General features: G+C 37.5%; 1 protein-coding gene across 1 annotated transcript in view; it reads left to right on the top strand.

The window, feature by feature from the left end:
• Positions 1-297: 297 nt before the first annotated feature.
• Positions 298-25009, top strand: part of LOC134741745 (SH3 and multiple ankyrin repeat domains protein 3) — a 180786-nt gene continuing 156074 nt past the window's right edge. Inside the window, exon 1 of the mRNA XM_063674639.1 lies at positions 298-601. The gene's annotated coding sequence lies outside the window, so the exon portion shown is untranslated. The remainder of the gene's footprint in view (positions 602-25009) is intronic.

Genomic DNA, 25009 nt, shown 5'->3' with positions numbered 1-25009 from the left:
TTTTTGGAAACCTACTTTTAATCTTGTTGCCTTGTTTGTGAAAGAAAAAACAGAGGTCACAATGTAGAAATTCTTAATATGCGGTCGCTAAACACGAGACAATATTTATGTTAGTGCTAAAATATAAGTACGTAAAGGTTGTGTAGGAAAAGATATTTATAATTCGAAAAGATACGCAGAAAACAAGGATATTTTCTTCTTCAAGGGTGATTGTATCAGAGAATAGAACAAAAAATCGATGTTAATCTGAAAACCTACGACACAATTTTCCGTTTTCCCCGTTTTTACTGTACTTAATAGTAATTAAACGAAGCCGGTTTAACGGGCCTACATACTGTAATGTCGCTCGTTTCATTCGGTCACCGGCATTCCGCTCATTCGTTCCGTTTCATTCGCTCGCCAGTATACGCTGATAAGCTGCGGCGGCCGGTCGCTGCGCCGATGTTGCGTATTTGTTACGGTCGATACTAACCTCTCGGATTTCGTGTTTTGTGTGTGAAATAAGTGTGTTTTTGGAGCGAATATACTACAGTGAACGTGTGGAACGGGTTACTTTTTTGTGTGTTGACAAACTTGGATTTTTATCTGTTGCGGTTTTGTGGTAAGTCGAGATCAAAGATCATGGTATTAGGAATACCTGCGGAAATTGTTGTTTTTTACTGATAACCGCTATTTTTTGCGATTTCAATGGATAAAGGCAGTACACCACTGGTTTCAACCAGTTAAGTGTTCTTTTTTCTAAAATGTAGATAATCTACCCTCTTCTAGACATTGTCCTCGAGTGTACAAAAATTGATACCTCTGTATAGGTATACCTTTATATAGGTGAGTAACTCAAGTGAAATAAATATATATAAAAAATACAATAAAATAAACTTTATTGCACACCTCACACAGTTCAAATAATGTCAATATTTTTTTGCACAGAAATATTTCCGTCTTATCTCACCTAACTGATGGAATTTGAATGATCGTAAATCTTTCATTGCTCGTGGATTGTTAAAATCTTATCATTTTATGCAACGTAGGTAGGTATTAACTTACGCTATAGGTATTTTTGCTCGTTAATCTACCTGAGTTATCAAATTTATCTACAATTCTATATCTAATTAAGTAGAACTAGGTAATTATTACCAGTACAAATCTTGTGAGAACTCCAATTCCGCTCGTACTTCAAACGTACTTTTTTTTAAGGTTCCGTACCCAAAGGGTTAAAACGGGACCCTATTACTAAGAATCCGCTGTCTGTCTGTCTGTTTGTCCGTCTGTCACCAGGCTGTATCTCATGAGCCGCAGGCAGTTGAAATTTTCACTGATGATGTATTTCTGATGCCGCTATAACAACAAATACTAAAAACAGAATAAAATAAATATTTAAGTGGGGCTCCCATACAACAAACGTGATTTTTTTGCCGTTTTTTGCGTAATGGTACGGAACCCTTCGTGCGCGAGTCCGACTCGCACTTGGCCGGTTTTTTAAAGTCTCTCCTTAAAGTTAATAAGACTCCATTATAGGTAATACATATGGAATTAGAATATTAAGTGACTCATGTAAAATCCTTTATAAACTTTTTTTATATGTAAATTATATTATCGTGAGGTAACAACCGAAACTCACTGCTAAATAATAACTTCTTTGCTATCACAAGCCCAGAGCCATGGTGAACAACAATAGCATCAAAACAAGGTTGATTTATGTTTTCTTTTTAATTTTCGAGTTTTGGTTGTCACCTAACGATGTGTCAGTCATCGGGTGTTTTACCCTATCAATCGTTAATAGGCTACTGTTCGCTATCGCCCCGTTATCGTTGCGATGCGGTTGCAAATATGTATTAAATACTTACTTACTAGCATCTGAGCACACACGTGTACACTGTACGTGTACATACAAGTGCTTTTTCATACAATCTGTACTGCATGTCTTGTCTATCTTCTACATAATTATGATGTTGTCAATGTCATTTGGCGAAAAATGCATTCTATGGTCCTGACTAAAATCTAGTTTGATTAATTTTTATTTATGGATAATTTCACCATCACCATGTATTCCTAAGCATCGGAGTTATATAGGTATTTGGCATTGCATTATACATGTATATGCAATACATACATATAATCACGCCTATTTCCTGGAGGGGTAGGCAGAGATCACGGATTTCCATTTCCACGATCCTGACATGCCTCTTTCGCTTCCTTCACTTTCATAACATTCCTCATACACGCTCGCCGGTTTAGAGTGCTCTTGACTGGCCTTTCTTCAGGATTTCCCCGATCTGATCAGAGAAAGTCCGCCGAGGTCTGCCCTTTTCAACAATATAACAATAAACGACAATAAACATACTGATTTAAACTTTCACGATTTTTACTCATTATTATTGAAAAAAACGGGACTTAATTTACTTATAAGTCCCGTTTAAGTTTTAAATTTACCTCCGACGTTTCGAGGACGGCGTTGTCCTTCCAATTCGGAGTCTTCTCCGAGACCACGACGACGCAAACTCCTGATGATGCTCCTCGGTACGGAGTGAAACGTGTCGAGCGTTTTCGACTTAAAATACGTGAGTGACCCGTTATTAATATATTTAATATGTCTCACGGAAGTTTTGTTATTAAAATATCGATAACATATTATATTCATATTTATACGCTCGATGCTGCTCAAGGAAGGGCTCAAATAACAATTTCCCTTTTCCTTCCTCACCTTCACTAGTTACAATTACGTCCAATTAAATCCAATGCCATACCTTTGTAAGTAACATTCAACATTTGGAAAGGCCACTGACCAACTAACATCGTCCTCACTATTCATAAAATTTCATAACATTAATGCAAACTCATAAGGTCCATCTATAGTCAAAGTTAGTCAACACTATAGATGCGACTAGGGTGAGGGGGGGGAAATAACTGAACTAAAAATCTACATTTTTGATTGTCCAGCTTGTCCTTGTCCTTCCTCAACCACCAACGGAGCGGCAGCTGACGTTCACGAGGGTTCATCATACATAGCCGTTAACCGCTATATGAGTTTTCGCCCGGGAGGCGATGACTGACGAAATTTGCGCCTGGCTCGCGGTCCATATGTACTGTACTCTGGTCTCTGTACTCTCTGTCCCTCACGGGCGCACGCGTGTGGCAACTCTGTAGTATACTTGCTTTGAGGAGGATTACAATCTAGTTGCAACATATGAAGTTTCATTTTGACATGAGATCAACTAAGTCGGGAGGTCGTAGGGTTAGGTTATTATAATGAGGTAATATGAGATATTAATGATCAATATTAAACTATTATTTAACATGATTACGAAAGTACAGATATAGATAATCGCAGGTTGCATTCTTTATAGCAAGTAGACTCTGCTTAATAGGTGGCGATTATGCACGTGAAAGTTGATGTTTGAGTGTTTATATTATACCTATGTTGCAATGTTTGAACGGATACGATTATCGTATTATTTAATACGTATTCTGCAGCGATTTTGATAGCAATGTGTTATGAAATAAAACTATGAAAACGGATTATATCGCGTATATCCCACCCGTCACCCGTTGACCACGAACGCTGTAAAGAGTTCGAAACGTCGGGATGTATTATAAATTCAATATACGCGATATAATCCGTTTTCATAGTTTTATTTCATGAGTAACTATCGCGGTAACCGAAGACAATAGCAATGTGTTATTTTAAACGTCATAATTTCATAGAAGTTTTACGTTTAAAATAACACTTGCACAGTGTGCTATCATAATCGTAGCAGAATCAGGGTACACGGAAAAAACATGTCTAGTCACTTTTTTCGAAAAATCTCAAAATGTAGAGCTCTTAATGAACTTATATCTTTTGCTACGACTGTATAATATATGTAACACAACTTTTTTTTAGTTAAAAAAGACCTGGTCACGGAACTACCATACATTTTGACATGGTTCCAAATTTTAAAACCGCGATTACTCAAAATGTTACTTAAGATGTTCTGTCCGTGTACCCTTCAATTCGTCTGACTCTAGTTACCAGGCGCCGAAACGCAAAACAAATGAAACAACATTTGTTCGATCATTTATACCAGAATTAAAGCCCTCGTCGGAAGTGCGTGCAATCGATAGCCACGCGAGCACTGGTGTCGGAATACAACCCCGGGGGTTATTCCTAACGCAAATCAGGCATCGTAGAACCAGTGTTGCCAGAGGGATCGCGAACACCAAAGATCGCAAATTGCGGGCCTTTTTCTGTCACTCTAATAACGCCTCAAAGAGAAAGATACCCGCAATTTGCGAACTTCTGTGTTCGCGATAGGCTCTTGGATCTTGAGTCATGTTACGTTTTGTTTTATAAAAAGTCATATTTATAATGCAAAAGTCACATTTTTGTTCTTATATTAAATTAAAAGGAAACCGGCCAAGATGTCACAATCGAGGAGCAAGTCATGAAAAATAGAACTTTTGTGACCATCTGGCAAAACTAAGACGAACCCATTATGTGTAAATAACTGCAAACTAAGTATAGAGTTGCCACATGCGTGCGTCCGTGAGGGACAGAGCATACACAATGCGAAACCTCTATAATCCTATATATCCTATTCCGGTAATATCTGTGACTAATGATAATATGACAATCATTACATTATGACTTTCAATAATTATGTCAAACAATAGAGACCCACATAGGAAACTCCCATGACTCAGGAACAAATATTTGTGTTCATCACAAAAATATATGCCCTTACCGGGATTCGAGCCCAGGACCATCGGCTTCACTACCCACTAGACCAGACCGGTCTTCGAAAGAAGAGGTTTGTCTTGTTAAACAGATTTATGACTACCCATGACACGTATACAATCGTCATCAACTGCAAGTCGCATCAGAGGCCAAGGTTACGTAATCGTTCACCGTATCTCCTGCATCTTGAAGACACTTACTTATGAGAACGTATCTATTTTGGTCTATCATTTTACATAAAAGGCGATTAAACTCTTTTGGCCTATGTTCTTACTATATCTTTTACCATATTGTATTATTATGTGCTGTATGTTTCCCAAAATAAATAAATTAATTAAACGTTTAGTCGTAGACTGGCTGGCTAAAAAACTTTTTGGCCCAATTTAGGTATATATGTCGCAGGCAATTTGTAAGATTCGGCATTTTACAAACGGCGTCGTCATTTTACAAATGTTTTCACGTTTGCAAATTGACGGAGGGAAATCGTTATTGCGCTCAATAGTGCCAACGTAAACGTGATGGATGTCTGACTAAGGGTGACCATGGTTACATGGTTATGGTTATGGTATGGTTGGTGGTGGTTATATATATATATATATTTATAGCCACCAACCAATATTTATATAAATAAATATAAATACATATTATGGGATAATCTTACACATATCAACCTGGCCCCATAGTAAGCTCAATAGGGCTTGTGTTGTGGGTATAGATAAATACGTAAATACATCATCAGAAAACATATGCATCTTGAATATTTCTTCTGGAGTATGGACTCAAGAAGATTTTTTTGTAATGAACACGTTAAAAAATGCCCTTACCAGGATTTGAACCCGGGACCTCCTGCTTAGTAGGCAGGGTCACTACCGATTACCGATCAGGCTAGGAGGCCGTATTTTCGCACGTTTCAATCAATATGCAAGATATTTCTGCACGTAACTGTACCTATGCCATGGCCACGATAATACCTAACATTAATAGCTACTAATTATCTACCAACTGCCTTCTTGTTCATAATAGAATGGTTATTATCGAACTTGTAACAAAATGTTACTTCAGATAAACATAATTACCTATTATGTTGCACTTTGTGCTATCATTACTAAATCAAATAACTATGTTCATGTTTACGGACAGCCAGGGGCCGTATTCGACAGGCCTTAATAGCAAATTCTTAACAGTTATTAACTTCACGATATCGCAGTTATATGTAATGCCATCATAACTAGGCTCCTTTCTAAGTACTGCAGGGATGCCTAGTGGGTCTTTAATGAAGACTTGTTATTTAAAATTATGTACAAAGATTTATTTTACAACTTAGGACTGAATTACAGTACAACTTTATCGCTAAATATTTATCAGTACGGTTGGTACGACGTACAACCGCCGCGGACACTCGTGCCTGAGGATGGATTCCCAAAGAATCCGAAACATGTCGCCAAAAAGCGACTAAAAATAATAGTGAGTAAAAACCGTACTGATAAATATTTTGAAATATGTCTCACGATATTTTAAGTGCGATTAACTTTATCGCTCAATGTAGTTTTGAAGATTGCCATTGGCTGCTGCCAGCGGACGTTATATGTGGTATTTTCTATAAAAAGGGACCATATCGTCGATGGCGCTTACGCCATTATAAACGATGCTCCGATATAAATACAATTTCGCGCGACGCTGTGCGGCGTAAGCGCCATCTACAATAAGGTCCCTTTTCATAGAAAATGCCCCATATAGGCCCCCGACGATTGCCGATTTTTTGAATTTCGGACGCAGTCGGCCGGGCCGTCCGTGACGTCACTTCGGGTGCGTTCCGAACAACTCATAAGGACAATTTTTATTTTGTTGTATATTTTCGATATAATTCGATAAAATTTGGTGGATAGTTACCTATTCTGAACAATGCGCAATTTTACTGTAAGTAAATAAATAAATATTAGGGGACACATCTTACTAGCCCCAAACTAAGCAAAGCTTGTACTGTGGGTGCTAGGCGACGATAGATAAATAAAGCCTGAACAGAAATTTATGATCACGCGCCATGTTGCGGAAATTCAATGGAACTATTTTTTTTCATACTATACTGAACTGTCACCTTATACAATGAGAATAACAGCGCCCTCTTGACAATGCTCATATATTACTGGTCGGGCTTTACATAAGTACTTGATAAATTAAAGAAAAATTAACAGGAATCTTGTAGAGATTGCTTTAATTTTATATAAATACACTCGAGAAAAAACACGTGTCACGGAGTACAAGAGTATGAAGTGACATTGACATATGAACCGTCAAGTGCGAGACGGATTCAAATAAGGCGCGATATTCGAAATTAGAAATGAACATTTAACACTCCCTTTGAATTCGAGCCTTTTCAAAATTACAATATTAACATAACAATAGCAAAATGTAGTTTGACAGAAGTGAACATAAGAACAATTTTAAACAAGTAACAATTATATAGATCCAAGTGAACGCATTCCAAGTTTGAATCTAAGAGAATTGAATTTATCTTTTGACAAAGCTTTGGTAAGAATATCAGCATACTGATTTTCACTGGTAACAAATTTTAAAGAGATAATCTTTTGCTGATACTTTTCCTTAATAAAGAAGTATTTTACTTCGATATGTTTACATCTTTTATGAAAGTTCACATTTTTAATAACACTAATGGCACTTTGATTGTCTAAGTGAAGGCACAGAGTATCTTGTTGATATTCACCAATGTCGCTGAGAAATTGTTTAATCCACATTGCTTCCTTAGTAGCTGCGCATGCAGCCATAAATTCGGCCTCAGTTGTTGAGAGGGCCACGGTTTGCTGTCTTTGACTGGACCAAGTTATTGCTGCTCCACTCTTTAGGAAAACATAACCGGTCACAGAACGACGTGAGTCTAGGTCATTGGCATAGTCAGCATCACTGTAACCAGTCACTTCTGAGGACTGATTAGTATTTTTGTAATATAGACCATAGTCTTTTGTTTCTTTCAAATATTTGAAAATTCTTTTCACCGCATTCCAATGTATTTGGTTGTAACAATTAAGAAATCGACTCACCAGGTTGACAGCAAACGTTATATCTGGTCGACTCACAGTTGCCAGGTGCATGAGAGATCCCACTGCTTCTCTGTATGGCAGATTCCTCTCAGGCTCTTCTTCTCCCTTCTGCAACTTCATGTGAGGGTCGACAGGAACACTGTTGGGATTAGCGTCATGCATATTAAATTTATTCAACATTTGCTCTATGTATTTCGTCTGGTGAATAAATATACATATAGTCACTAGACCTTTCAATTTGCATCCCAACAAAATTGCTAGGCTTATCCATAACTTTAATTTGAAATACTTTGTTCAGTTCCTTAGTTATTGTTTTTAAAGCTAATTCATCAGTTGAGAATAATAGTCCATCATCAACATATAGACATAGATAACATTTCTTGTTATGGACTTGACCAATATAAACACATTGGTCAGCTTTACTACTGACAAAGCCAAACTTTTTCAACACCGAATCAAATTTACTGTTCCAACATCGTGGTGCTTGCTTTAAACCATATAATGACTTGTTAAGTTTACATACCATATTTTCTCCATGAGGAAGTCCTTCTGGTGGGCTCATGTATATGGTCTCTTCAAGCTCACCATAAAGAAAAGCTGTTTTGACGTCTAGTTGGACCATCTTGAGATTTTGTTGAACAGCCAAAGAGAGTAATAACCGAATTGAATCATACCTTACAGTTGGTGCGAAGGTTTCTTGGTAATCAATACCTGCAGTCTGTGCAAATCCTTTAGCGCACAGGCGTGATTTGTAACGCTGACCAGTTGGTTCTTCTTTGATTCGGAACACCCATTTACATCCTATCACTCTAGCATTTGGGGGTTTTTCTACCAATGTCCAGGTATTGTTTTTTTTCATGGGCATCTAATTCTTCTTTTATAGATTTTCTCCACTTTTCTGCAGCAAGTGACTTAATTGCTTCTTTATATGTTTCAGGAACATTTTCCATAGGTCCTTCGTCATAGCACAGGTAAGTATTTTCTTCTGACCTTTTAGTATCCATATTCTTTCTAGGTCTCAGCTCTATCTTATTGACTGCAGTTATATCCAGGGTTGTATCAGGTACATATTCACTGTAAGAACTGTTTTCACATATTGTATCATATGAGCAGTCTAGACTTGTGACATCTGTGTCACTGTCACTTTCATTTGATTCCTCCTGGATATCATTATTTTCTGCCGGGTCACTTGAAGATAATTCAACAGGAACGTAATCTCTTTTCACAGTAGACTCTAGAAATATAGCATCTCTGCTCTTTATTACTTTAGTGGTCCCAGGTACTATGAATCGGTAGCCCTTAGTATGATCACAATATCCAATGAAGATCATCTTGTGTGCTTTGGGGTCCCACTTCTTACGTTTCTCCTTGGGCAGGTGGACCATAGCTTCACAGCCAAATATGCGCATGTGTTTCACATTCGGCTTTTGTCCGGACCACATTTCTTCAGGAGTTTTGAATGATAAAGACTTAGTTGGAGAGCGGTTGATCACATAAGCAGCAGTGTGTACTGCATCAGCCCAATATTTTTTTGGTAAGTTGGCATTCTGAAGCATACATCTTGCTCGTTCCACAAGGCTTCTATTCATCCTCTCTGATAATCCGTTGCTCTCGGGGCTATACGGTGTGGTTGTTTGGTGTATGATGCCTGCATCTTTTAAGTAGTCAGAGAATTTCTTGTTAACATATTCGGTTCCACCATCGGTACGAATCACCTTGATCCTGACATTGAGCTGGTTCTCAACTTCGTTTCTATATTCTTTAAATTTTTCTAGAGCTTCTGACTTGTTCCTGAGAAAGTACACATACACTTTCTTTGAGTAGCCATCAATAAATGTAATGAAATATTTTGCTCCGCCGAGCGATTGAGTTTCCATAGGTCCACATAGATCAGAGTGAACCACTTCAAGTAAACTTTTAGCTTTGGGGCCTTCACTTTTAAAAGGTAATCGGGTCTGTTTACCTTCTTGGCATGTTATGCATGTCAGATTTTCTGTTTTCGCTGAGAAAATTACATGATCAGTATTTTCTGTCATTTTCTTTAGACTCTGAAAGTTAAGATGTCCCATCCTCTGGTGCCACAAGTAAGTATCTTCTTGTTCTTCAACGTCAGACATGCATGCATAACCTTTTCCAGGTATATCTAGCCGGTACATGTTGTTGATATGGGTGCCTGTTGCTACTATCTGACCTCTATTATTTATAATAGCACAGCCTTTGTTATCAAAATTTACTTTGCCACCAGTTTTTGCGATCTCACTAACTGACAGGAGATTGTTAGCAAGATCAGGGGAATACAGCACATTTGTAAAGAGCACCTTGTTTTCTTTACCTTTATCGTCATATGTGTCTAAAGTTACTTGCCCTGAGCCATGCACGGATAACACTTCTTTGTTGGCAACCTTTATATTATTTATTGGAGGGGTTGTTTCATTCTGTAACAAATTTCTGTGTTTCGTAAGATGATAAGCTGCTCCCGAGTCTACATACCACACATCATCTTGACTTGATGTAGCTATAAACACTGCAGCATATGATGCACTGCTTGGCTTATGACGCTGTGTATCCTTTGTCTTCTCCTTGCATTCTGGGCTTTTATGGCCATATTTATTACAGGAATAGCATCTTGGCCCTTTAGACTGCTTCTTGTAGCTTCTGTGCAACTTCTTGCTAGCGACAAATACTGAAGGTGAAGAATCAGTGTCAATACATCTAACATCTTGCAATAATTTTGCTTTTACAGAATCTGAGGTTATTTTCACGCCAGAGCTTTCAATAGCTATGATCATAGGCTGGTATGACTCAGGTAGACCGGAGAGTAGCAATGTCCCGAGCCATTCATCATCTACCTGGAAGCCTATGTTCCGGAGCTTATGGGCAGTATTCATTATTTTGCTCACATATTCTTCTACATTTTGACATCCCGTTAACGAGGTATTACAGAGATCACGCAGTAAGCCGACTTTTCGTGTCAGCCCAGAGTCGTCGAACACTTTTGACAGGTTATCCCATACTTCTTTGGCGGTGCCGGCCTCTTGAATATGTACGTAGTTTATAGGATCTACAAGAAGAATTATCTTTGTTTTAGCTTTTGTGTCTCGTTTTGTAGCTATTACAGCGTCTGCAGCCGGTTCAACACAATCCCACAAATCTTCGTGTTGAAGGTAAGTTTTTACCGCAAATCGCCATGTAGCATAATTTTCACGGCCGGTTAGTTTTTCAATTAATGCCATTTGATTATTTGATGCCATTTTTCAATAGTTTTTGGAGAACACAAACGAATATTCACTTTTTTTACGACGAAACAATTAATTGCAAAGTCATGAAATTTTCAAGTACAATTTTACACTTATGCACTGAGAGTTTTGCACTGCCTTCTTTTCTGGGCTTTACTGGGCCCTTAACCTGATAAATTAAACAAAAATTAACAGGAATCTTGTAGAGATTGCTTTAATTTTATATAAATACACTCGAGAAAAAACACGTGTCACGGAGTACAAGAGTATGAAGTGACATTGACATATGAACCGTCAAGTGCGAGACGGATTCAAATAAGGCGCGATATTCGAAATTAGAAATGAACATTTAACAGTACTTAATAGGCCTCACCTGCCTGGGGTACCTATGACTCGGGAACAAATATTTGTGTGATGAACACAAACAAATTATATTCTACAAAATCGTCCTCTGAGCTACGAAAACGTGTGGTACAGTCAAATACTTAATTTAATTTCAGTACTATACGGTACTGAAATTAAATTCCTTGACTACGGCCTATGCTCGAATGGTTGTCCTAAATTGAGATTTCGTAATTATTCCGCCCAAAATGAGGAGTCTGCAAACTTACCAAATCATCAATCTGACGAAATAAAACTATACAACAAAATAAAATCAGCTCATATACCGAGTGTTTCAATAAATTAAGCTGTAGGCTGTAATCCTCAAACTGACCAACATTTGTTCAGCTACTTTTAAAAATAACTTGTGTTTTGATTTTAATTACACTTTAAAGTTTATTCTAAGACGCAATGTATTGCAAAACATGTTGTTTGAAGGGTGACAAGCAACGTCAAACACACTGATGGCAGCGTACATTTAAAATAATATTTAATTAGTATGAAAAAGGTATAATCAAAAAATTTCATAGTTTAAAAAAGTTGCTGAACAAATGTTGGTCAGTTTGAGGTGTACAGCCTCCAGTTTAATTTATTGCTCCTGTTACAGGAAACACCGTGTACACAGTTTTAATCTTCTCAAATGATTTTTACGGCAAAGACCTTAATTTGTTAAACAAAGCCATTGTTTCTTTTCTGGGAGCGCGTGGCCATTGTGTCTCAGCGGGTGGCACGCGCTCAGTCACAATGGCCACGCGCTCCCAGAAAAGAAACAATGCATAAAACCAGCCGGCCTAGCACATGATTGGCGCGAGAGTATCTCGCCGCGACATAGACTACCCGTCCCTCTTTAATTCATACAGTTAGTAAAAGACGGGTCCTGTGCTGGAAAGGGAAAAGTAGAGGAAGAAAGTATTATTAATTTATGATCGTACCCTGGACCAGAAAGTAAACAAAGCACTCATTTAAAATTCATTCTTGAATGACTATTGAAATAGTGTACGTATATTCGCCTAAACAACAATAAAGCCTAAATTCAAACTGATATTTCAATGGCAGTTACGATTCTTATGCCTATTAGTTACTGACAACAAATGGGTGATTTCTCATTAAATTATGGTCTCACTTTCAATTAATTTATCCCACAATTTTATCAACAAACAGTTAATAAAACAAAAGTAAAATGCCACCCGTAGATATATAGTTACCGTATCGAGTGAGCGATCCCACCGGACACCGGACTACCTGACTCGTAATATGAGACCGCATCGTTCCCTCGTACATGTAAGTGCGTAGTTTATTAGTGAAGTGCCTAAAATATATGCATACAGATAATTCGCAGTATTTTTTTACTTTTAGATCCGTACTTTCGACACAGGTTTCACTGGTGGTTATGGTCACATGATAACTGATATCCTAGCAAATGTCAAAACAAGATATACAAGTACATGTCTAACTACCCGACGAAAGTCTATGAAAACATCGGTAGTAAATATTGTTGGCGTCTGTAGATAATTATATTCATACAAATAAGCTTAAAGAATAACACGCTTGATGGCGCTGAACCGAGCGCGGTGATTTCAAGTCTAACCTTGCGCTAATGACATTTTTACTAAGTTTGTATATATGGAATGAAAATATATATGTATATTTCTTATATGTTACTGTACTCTCAGGGTAAATAGTAATAGGGCTGGAATGGTCAAACCCGCCTCTTGTTTCCTTGGTATAAAAAAATTATCTTGTCGTTTCTGCATATTTTTCTTACTGTCAAGTGTCCCGTTTTAAAGAATTTAGGGTAAATAAATACAAATATCAATTTCAAACTACTCCACTACTCTCATATTTCCTAAAGTATATGTAGTATTTAATGCTACTTGTACTAAATTTATTTGATTATTTACATAAATAAACGGCACAGAAAATGCTTGCACAGGCTCAGCACGACAGATAATCCTTAAAACTGCATAATTCAGGACTAAGTCTAGCTCAAATGAGAGCAATTCTCGTAATAATGGCAGATTTACACGACAACACTATGTAACCGGATCGGACTAGATCAGCCTACACTAATCCACTTTTGAAATTTAAATCTACGGTACGGTACGGTAGTCATTAGATATAGGTAAATTTCAAAAGCTCTGACAATGTTCCTGACATATAATAGATTCCCAAGGGTGCACTTGAGTTTAAGAAATTAACCTTTGTTCGTGTTAAGTTCGTGTTAAGTGTGTCTTTGCTAAGTTCACGTACATACAGTGGTCATGGGCATTACATTTATTTAAAAAGTGAAATTATTGAGCATGACATTACTGTGAAAACGTTCTATTTATGGTGGGTCACAAATCAGTTTGTTGGATTAATAACATCACCGTTAAGTGCATTCTCCTGTTTACGTCGTCGTAATCACACTACTGATGTATTACATATTACATCTAATATTAATCTATTATGAGTGCTAAAATAGGTATTGACGTCATAGTCTAGACTTCAAGGAACCGAAAGTACTTAAAGGAACCGAAAGTAAAGGGAATATAATATAGCCTCTATTCACATAGCTAAGAGCTAGTAGGAATTTTGTATTGTAACACTTCTAATTTCTAGCAACGAAAACTAGTAGCAGACATAGAACTAGTATATGTTACTTGAATGTTCATGTAAAATTATATGTTATTTTAGAAAATCGTTTTAAAATAGCGTAGCTTCGTATGACTCTGGCTATGTACACACCTGACATATAGCGACCATTGACCTTTCAGAGCATTGTCAGACAAAATCACTCAGACACAGATAACGCAAATACTTGACAATCAGCGGTCGCCGTATCAGCCGTGCACATTTCTCGCTCCGACGCCGATAACGCTAGTAGGTCGCATACTTTCTACTTAGGTACGCTTACATCGTATCGGCCTGTTACTCCACGCGTCAATGGTATATATGCAGAACGGTGGTGAACGATCCTATAACATTTGTTGAGTTACACTCGTCTCATGAATCACCCTGTAATAAAAATAATCGGCTTTTATGCCAACGTATTTTTTTTTTTTCGGGATAGATGGAGGATGGAGGATAACGTAGTGCACATTTCTCAGTAGCTGATAACGCTATAGTAGGTCGCATATCGCATACTTTCTACTTACGCTTACATCTATACATATCGGACATCGAACAGTTACTCCACGCGTCAATGGTAGATTCGCCGTGCTAGCGAGGATTCATATTTTTTTCTTAATTATGTGTAATAGAAGTAAATATTGTTTCCTTCATTTATTTATAAAGTTTAACATACCTAATTTATACTTTCACGATTTTTACTAATTAACTTCTAATATCCCCCTTATCCAAAACAAAGGCGGTATTAAGGAGGTGATGCAAAGAAACTAGGTACCTACATAATCTAAGACATATACACTTACACAAATGTACGAAGAATATCAAATAAACATTACATTTATGAAGATAAGTAAAATCAACTGGGTAAATAAATATAGTATCAGCCATAAAGTAATAATTGACAGCAAGTAAAATTAAACGTTATGTTGGGACTCATGAGAGAGACACAGTGTTCTATATTACATAAATCTACCTATAGCTACTGTAGTTGAGTAATCAAGTCACAAACAAGGACAGGACATGTCCTCTACTTACATTAGGTGGGTATACAACTATACGCATGCCCTACGAAAGGATAAGAGTTTTGTTTATGCCAGAATGCCATGACCTTGCTTATATCTGTGGCCTTGAGCGAATAAACAAAATTAGTAATGTAGCTGGGGCATTAAAACTACTTATTTAATCCATAAAATCTACCACAAATTACGTAGTAGTTGTAAAGTTTTCCTCTTTAACGTAATATTTTGGTTTGGACTTTGCACATGAGGGCCCTGCATTTGTCCCTTTAGATGTAAAGACAGTGAATATTTGTAAACAACGGCAAATCGCAGCGTCAGTGTCTGATTCGCTTAACTTACAAAAGTTACAAAGGATCGGCTAATCGTTACATTGTGGCAAAGGAGGGTGAGCTAATGAACCCTTTTGACCAATAAGGGCAAGCGATATTTCACCGGAGAGGTTATTCCAAGTTGTAAAACTTTTACTATGGCAGGTGGTCCCACATCTCTTCCCTTCGGGACATCCCGGCGTCAAACAATTGGATATGATAGAGGCAATCTCTAAATTCCCAAACAAACGATCAAAAAAAAAACTGAAAAAAGTTATCACCGCAAAAAATAGTGTGTTGAAACGTGACTATATACTGTTTTTTCGATACTAAGTTCCTGTGTCGCAGATCATGAAGGTTTTGTTATTGTCGATGATTTTGTATCGCGATATTTTAGTTTTTTATCTGTTTTCTTATGTTTTTGAGTCGTAATTTTTTTTGACAAGTCTCGCCATACAAAAAATTTTTAATATTAAATAAAAAAAAACCTTTCCGATGGTATGTCGTTTATATTCTTATTGGTTCCAGGGGCAGCGTCCATACAGATGTATCTTTATTCAATAAATACATACAAACGCTAAAAACGGCGCACTTACAGCTCCCACACTAAACAAACGTGACACCAGGCAGATTAACCGATTAAGATGAAGGATTAAGCTATTTGAATTTACATACAATCGTACAGGAAACAAAGCATTATTACGAATTTGACTTTATTTATCGCGGTATTATGGAAATACATATACGGTATCTTGACAGTTAAAGACGGTCAAGTAATTAAGACTGTTCAATTCCTATAATGGGGTTGGCCCGTCGAAATATTTAGCAGATGGCGCCAGCATAGCTTGCCCTGTCAATCCATAGAATAGGGTATTTGACTACTAATCAAATCAGTTTCTTTTTTCGAACTGTCAAAACGTTTTTGCTACTATGGAATTCCACTATTGTCAAGAGGGCGCTGTTCATTCTCAATTATAGGGTGACAGATCAGTATAGTATGAAAAAATTAGTTCCAGTGAAATTCCGCAACATGGCGCGTGATCATATATTACTGATCAGGCTTTAAATACCTATTAATCGTTTGTGTTTATCTGTCATTTTGACTTTTATCTACTAAGAAAGGGATAAAACTTCTATAGGATCCTACCATCTATGGTATAGCTTTAGTTTTTTTTTTGCATATGGCGTTTCGCACTAAAATAGAAATTAATAACACATCGTATGTACACACGTTCCAGTTATCCAAGTATTTCACACTGCCGTCATTACCTCATGGGAAACAATTAAGTCACTCCAACAATTCACAAACAATCCCAATTCAACTCTAACTACAGATCGGTTAAGATATATAGTTAAAGTGCCCACTTATGATTATAATTCACTTTTGTTATGAGCTAAAGTTTTGTCGATTCGGTACCGGTTAGCGATTAAACATTCTAAAAGTTCTATCTTACTCTATTTAGTGAATGCGAAAGAGATATGGTTCTAAGATTCGAATTTTCACGATAAGTATGTTGTCAATTATAAAGTTTGTACAGTTTTATTTCGACTTTCCTTTTTGACTCAGTTGTAAATGGGGAACAACTGTCAATTAAATTGTCTATGGCGTTATCGGATTCCATACAAAAAGGACTATCGTCAAGAGCGCCATCTACGTTTAGTTTTTACCGGCCTTCTTGACATGCGCTATTTATATAAAAAACAACCAATCGTCAAGAGCGCCATCTACGTTTAGTTTTTACCGGCCTTCTTGACATGCGCTATTTATATAAAAAGCAACCAAACTTGAATTCGAATTATTTTTCAAATTTAAAATGAATATAGGGTAATTGCACTAGTTTTCGTCCACTTGACGAATTAGCTAATAATATATTTTTAATCTGCTACTTGCGAAATATCATTTTTATGTACATAGATATATTGTTTAGACATTAAGGATTGCAATAAGTCCAAATTTGTACAGCAATGTAGGTTTATATTAAAATTTCGTCGAGTGGACGAAAACTAGCACAATGACCCTATCTACTGTTATTTTCGTTACCGTATAATGTAGTTTTGTGTTGTGCTGCATTATGTTCGATTGCACTCACTATGCTTTTACCAAAGATAGATATGACTCCGTAATAGATGGATACAGTCTAAGGAAAAAACGTGCCTCGAAAATCAAGAAAATTTGATTCTCGTTCAGAGGGCGCTACTAGCTTTGGCCTACTGTCGTATAGATGGCGTTGACGGTTTCGTTTGTTATTTAACAATTTTAACGCATATCAGTGAAAGAACATGGGTCAAAATCATAAAAATAATTAATGCAAATAAAAAAAAAACATTTATCCATATTTAAATACATTTTATCGTATTTTTATAAATCTTCATTTTTAGTTTTAAAATGTGTCGACAGATGGCAGTGAATTTACTGGGGTTACAAAATCTACTATGACAGTACCGCTCTAGTATAAGTTACTCTATGGCTTTAACTAATTGTGCTGCATAGTGCATAGCGTGGATTAGTGGATCGTAAATAATTGCATCGATCAACATGTACTCCGATCAACGTAGGTTGCTTTTAGTCCATTATTTGATATAAGTAACAACATTTTGAATTAAGGAAAAATTGAAATATTTACCAGTTCTGGCAAGATTCAAACTCAGGACCTTAAATCGGTACACCAAGCCGGTCGCTCACCAATTGAGCTACCGAAGCTTGCCAGACCCGTGCGAATTACATATAATACCTAAAGCCGCAAACCCAGTAACTCCGTTGAAGGAGGTCCTCTTATCTCCTTCAACGGAGTTACGAGATATGCGGCTATAACCGACCTTTTTGAGTTGTTGAAATTTATAATACATTTTTTTCAAAGTTGATAATGGACTGCGTCTTCAATCTCGTTTCGTTTCTATTTATAGTCAGAAAAAGCTGCATTTCCTTCAGACAGACATGGGAATCTAGTAAACTGTCAGGCGGGCCGTATACTTGTTTGCCACCGACGTAGTATTAAAACCACACCAGCCTAGACATAAAACGCCAGTTGCGGAAAGAAAAACCTAAGCCCTCCTACGTGTACACGTTCAACGCAGCTGGCCAACTTTATTGTCACGCGTGCAATAGAACATTTAAGAACAAGTTCGGCCTGGCCAGCCACATTCAGGGACCGGCCCGCTATCCCTTATCGGGGTTTTATAAGGGTATTGCATAAGGCTTAACTCACCATACCCTTTGCCAGACGAAACCCATTGTTTTGCTTTTAAAAACCCTTATATGAAGCTACCACATTTGAGTAATCGGTAGCCCAAATACCCTTACAAAACCCTTATCATCCGCTCGCCAACACCTTGCATATTGCTTATAAGGGTTAGCCTTATAAAGGGCTTCCCTTTTAGCATATAAGCGTGCTAATTTAAGTCGTCTACCTTGTTCATAAAGCACACATTACTTCGAATCCGAGCGATCGTCGGCAGCGACGGCGGCGTTCTTTGACTAGGCACGTATTTTCTTTCCTTTTCATACACTACCGTAGATACTAATCCTGTCTCTTTCACGCAAAGGGAAACCTTTATAGAAAGCGCTTAAAGATAAGGGTAACCCTTATTCCCTGAAGAAAGGCCAGGTCAAGAGCACCCTAAACCGGCGAGCGTGTATGAGGAATGTTATGAAAGTGAAGGAAGCGAAAGAGGTATGTCAGGATCGTAGCAAGTGGAAATCCGTGGTCTCTGCCCACCCCTCCGGGAAATAGGCGTGATTATATGTATGTATGTATGTATGTATGTATGTAACCCTTATTAAGAGCTAGCCTTATTTTTGGTTAGCTTTTCGGTAAGGGTTAGTCAAAGGTAAGGGTATGAATGGGCTTGCAGTTCAAAAGGGAAAGTCTTTCAATGTGTTAGCCGTGTTTAAGTGTCGCCCATTGAAAGGGTTTTATCGCGGAAAGGGTTGTCCGGTCCCTGGCCACATTAGGGCTCACGCTAGACAACGTCCATAATGTTTATTTGGGGTCGCCGTCATCGAAAACGATGAGGAGGACTATACATATAGTATTAAAAAACACTGGAGACCAACTTTTTCAACGCTGCAGCCGTATTACGATCTTTATTGACTAGAGCTAGACTAACGAATTAACAATATCAGTGGATCACATTATTCCTTATGTAACTCAGGTAGATCAACATAATGCGCTGTTTGTATCTACTAATGAATTAATTTACAATTTGACATTATACAACCTTGTTGTTTGTTTTTCTTCCAACTTATACAATTTCTGTTGACATTGGTTGACATTCGCCATTTGCATTTGATTTTAGTATACCTCACCCGTCACCCGTTGACCACGAACGCTGTAAAGAGTTCGAAACGTCGGGATGTATTATAAATTCAATATACGCGATATAATCCGTTTTCATAGTTTTATTTCATGAGTAACTATCGCGGTAACCGAAGACAATATTTAGTATACCTATTAAGAAATGGTGTTGAGTGGTTGTGTAACTTGTGTATTAATCCTCCAATTTCCAACGCTCCTTCTCATTTTAACACATTCATTGTGGTATAGTCGAAATTGCCGCAACGATAAAGTAAAGTTTTTCTGTTCGAAATCTAACCGTTTTTAAACTTTTTACGAAATGTCCAAGACACTCGCATTCCAAAAAAAAAAAACAAATTAACAATAATTTATTGTTTAATCTTAAATTTTTAATTCTTGTTAAAACAGTTCTATTTTTTATTCTACCGGAGTAACCGGACTGACACTGAATTTATTTTATTTGTATGTATACCTCTCGCGTCGAATGTTGCTCGCTCTGACAGTATAGACATTTTTGGACAGCACATTAATTTATTTATAAAATTAACATTGAAGTAATAAAAGTCTGTAAAAACATCAAAGAGACTCGAAGGAACTATCATTATGGTCCATCATTCGACGCGAGAGCAGGCGTGGCTCACTCCGCGATTTCGTCGCGGCGCTACAAGTAGATGCGGCCCACACCAATTTTGGTGTCTAGCTATAGTAGTTGCCGCGCATCGCTGCGGAACGGACGCCTGCTCGCGCTTGCGCCACCTAGTGGTCATATCTTTCGCAATACACGCGTTTTGTTAGAGAGTGAATCTTCTGTACCTTGTACTATTATTTATTCTGTGGCGTTGCTTTATACCGCCATAAATCACGTTAAAATGGAGAGTTAGCTTAAAAGGACCCTAGGTGTTCTTGCATCGGTCGTATAAGGAATTAAAATGCAGTACGTGTTTGTAAGCGACAATTGTAAGACAAATAATGCATCAATATGCAGTCATCCGTGCCAACGATGCGACTTACCAATCACGCAATCACGGTATGGCAGTAAAAAGTTGACTCCTGAGTAACTTTGTATGTTCAGCTAGTAGGACAAGACCATATACATATGTAACCACATGTTTGTCTCCTTAAGTCACAAGCCTTACTGATTATTATTTGAAACTAGCTATTGCCTGCGTTGAGTTAGTAATTTGGGTAGCTTATTTTTTATCCAATCTACTTTTAATCGATTTCCCATACAAACTTCCACCCCACTTTTCACCCCCTTAAAGGATGATTTCTGGGATAAGAACTACCCTATGTCCTTCCCCGGAACTCAAACTATCTCTATACCAAAGTTTCAACTAAATCGGTTCAGCGATTTAAGCGTGAAGAGGTAACAGACAGACAGACACACTTTCGCATTTATAATATTAGTATGGATATCCAGAGGAAAATGGGGACTATTACATTTGTATGGAGAAGCGGGCGTCCCCTTTTCTGTTAAGAGACTCACGAATCTTCCGACAAAAAGCCGCTCGCATAGAATTGAATTTACGCTCTCATTTTAAAACGACAAGCTGAAATAACATGTCTATTGGTCATATACAAGGGCCTGACACTCTTTGATAGAGAAAGATAGTCTTATTGCGATTCCTATAAGAAGAAAGAGAAAATAGTGCCATGCTTTGTCCTTATCACCGACCGGGATTTTTTTCATGGTCGGGTTATGGCAGCATAGGTAGGAGGCGATGGCGAAATACCGAAATTTATAAGAGTGAAAGAGAAAAAGGATTATGCTGCCATACATTAACCTGTCAATACATGAATATGTCTTTCTCTTACCCCTGGTCGCTCGGTTTCATGTCTATAACTACTATACTATGTCTATGGTCATATAAGATATGTCAGTGTCAAAAGTGAAGTTTTTGTCTGAAGAAACGTCATTTTTGAAACGGACATATGTAATCCATATCGTATCTAGACGTAATATTTGACGTAAGTATCTTAAAGTTCGAATCGGGCCATATGTCTGGTATTAGTTTTGGTTGCTAAAAAAAAAAGCATTATTAAAATCGGACTCCTCTGTAAAAAGTTATGCGTGGTCACATATACGCGTATATGGTATATATACGCGTTGACTTGAGAACCTCCTCCGTGTTTTCGTCGATTAAAAATTGTAACACAAATAAAATAGAGGGGAGTAGAAGTTTTGTATGTAAACCGTTTACTCGCTCTATTTTCTTTGTGTTACAATTCTTAAATACAAAAGAAAACTAGTGTATCAGATATATAGTCACTTGAATGTCCATGCTAAGTTCCACGTCACACAACAAGTTTTAAAATGAGAGCGTAACTTTGATTGTATGGCAAGCTGGCAGCGGTTTGGTTCGTGTGACTCTTAACCGTCATTGTCAGTAATTCAACTAAAATAATACAAATACCGAAATTACACGGGAAATTCCTTAGCAAACTTGACTAAAATGCCAATAAATAGTCAACAACAGTCTCGAATACTAAAGACGGAATAAAACGCAGTTTCCAACAAAGGCTCTCAATATTAATCAGCCTCACGGCGCCGCGACGAGGCAGTTTCGTGTCTCCGCTAAGGCATTCGGTTCTAGCCAGCTGTTGTTCCGAACGCGCTAGACTGCCACCCGAAAAACTGCCTCTGACGGCAACCCAGGGCATGCCCTGCCTCATGAGCACTATGGCGTTTACATTAAACATACCCCTACTGATTGCCCTGCTCAAGTGCTCACTGCCCTGCCGTCAAACGGCCTACTGCAAACGACGCAATGTCAATTTGATCTTCATTATTGACAGAGTGAAGTGAGGTAAACTAGAGGTACTCTTTTCAAGTTTACTTCCCTGCCGAGGTTTTCTCAAGGGACTACAATATGGGGTTCTGCAAAAAAGGAGTATACAGGTTTTCAAAGGGTCGGCAACGGGCATGTAACTCCCTAATTTTGCAGCAGTATCCAACACTGCTGCAGTTTCAATCCGAATGTTGGTACCGTTCGGATTCAGACTATACCAGCATAGCATTACTGCTGCGCGACATTACGATATTGCTGCCCGGATTTTTTACATTTGCGGCAGCAATGTCACACCGCATTCCTGCAGGAGTAATGCTGGTGTAGTGAATCCGAACGGTCCCTAAACAGCTGCAGTAGTTTCCCCGAGGCCCCGAGTACTCTTTAAGCATTAGGAATACACAGCCCGATAACCGATAAAGATCTGCGGACTCGTTACTTTAATCGACTTTTTCTGTTAACTATTGTTCAAACTGCAATTGAAACAGATAGGACCCGTGATAGCGTTGTTCTCATTTAGATTTCTGAGAATATAACGATTAATCGATCCGATTGTGTACTTGACTGTTTACGGTGATTGCTAAGGGCTTCAAAGATACTAAAATAATAATTAAAAACTGGGCAGATCTATGTCGGACCGCGCAAAATGAAAAAGCAAATAGTGTCGAATATTTTAGGATCTTGTCTGAAAATGATCAAATCGTGAGTACGTGACACTTTTGAGATCGATTAGTGTTGTCCTTCTGTCACAAAGGTTTTAATAAAGGAACTAACACTCTTAACACTGTTTTACTTAAAGAATGTGTCGCATTTGTTTTTACCAAAGATAGATATAACTCCGTAATAGATGGATACAGTCTAAGGAAAAAACGTGCCTCGAAAATCAAGAAAATTAATCCATATTTAAATACATTTTATCGTATTTTTATAAATCTTAATTTTAAGTTTTAAAGTGTTTCGATAGATGGCAGTGAATTTACTGTGGTTACAAAATTTACTATGACAGTACCGCTCTAGTATAAGTTACTCTATGATTTTTACGAAATAAATAGAAATTGCTTGCTATGCATATCGATAAAACTTGATACCATATTTAATTAATTACTAGCACTAGTACCTACCTGTACCTACGTTTTTGTCCCTCTAAAACCTGGCTATATTTATAACACAAGGACAGTGTTTAGTTACTTTAGTTTACTTTGCCTTACCAGAAGCAGATTCTGATTTAATAATTTGATATGGTTTTCACCTTATTTTGATACGACCTTGAGTCAGCGCGCGCCGCTGCACCAATCAGCGTGAGCAGCTAACGCTGATTGGTCCTCACGAAATGCAACCAGGGCGCGTAGCCAACGTGCGTATCGCAGTCATCTCTCTCTTTATGAATTCTTCTGATTGGAATGGAATGGCACATGAGTGCTGCATATTTAAAACATTAGGTTAACAATTGTGTACCGAATTTATAATAATGCATTGTAAATTGTAATTTTAATAATTTAATGTATGTATATGAAAAATTATGTAATTTAGAATAGTATTGTAATGTTATTATTATGACGTGTAAAATCCACACTTCGCTATGGAGCGTTAACGATTGCACGTTGGCTACGCACCCAGGAGTCACCTAATTAAGGCATCTCGCTTGCACTCATTGGTGCGCGTGAGATGCCTGATGACATGTTTCAAGGTCGTATCAAAATAAGGTCAAAACCATATCAAATCGTTAAATCAGAAACGGCTTCCTTATGGTATCTTTGTATTGTGATAATAAATCTTATACCTATAATGAAAAGCTTAAAGAACTTCCGACTAAATTGGCGTCCATTTTCCTTTACAAAAGGAATACCATACACTATTCGATTCTACTTACAACGCTGCACCTGGCACCTGCTATCCTTTTGTGAAATGGAGCTCATACGTTTTGTATTGATCTATAAGGAAGCTAAGCTCTAATGATATCTACATTTTTAGGATAGATCTGCAATTATATTCAAAAGAGTAACATAAATTAACTAATTGTAATGTAGCGCGTTTATGAATAAGTATATTATTATGTAAATGAGTCAATTCATATTTCATGCTATATTATGATATTTTGACATAACCAATTTTCAATTTGCATTGGGTAAATAGCTCCGTTCGCGTACAATAAACTATGAACATAACTAATGATTTGACAACTTCGTTGGAGGCATTCAAGAAATATAAAATATTTATTTGGCTTAAATTATTAGATACACATAAAGACAACAGAGTTTATAATTACGAGTAAAGAAGATACGCTTTCCATATAGATTTTCGTACATTGACCCGCCTGTTGCTATCTCTATTGCACGCGCATAATTATATTGCTGTCAACCTCGCACAGTGACATTGACAACCGCCATCATGGGCGGGACAGGTATATAATTATGCGCGTGCAATAGAGATAGCAACAGGCGGGTCAGTGTACGGAAATCTATATGGAAAGCGTCTCTGCTTTACACCAAATAGGCAAATAGGATGCCACTCAGCATACTCGTATGTCGTGCCATGTAGGTCTGCAAATTGCAATGACACTGATTTTCAGGGCTCCCAAAAACAAAACTAAAATAGACAAAAAAC

The sequence above is a fragment of the Cydia strobilella genome, chromosome 5 (assembly GCF_947568885.1).
Source record: "Cydia strobilella chromosome 5, ilCydStro3.1, whole genome shotgun sequence".
In the NCBI taxonomy this organism is placed as follows: Eukaryota; Metazoa; Arthropoda; class Insecta; order Lepidoptera; family Tortricidae; genus Cydia; species Cydia strobilella.
This window is presented reverse-complemented; position numbering and strand designations above follow the sequence as displayed.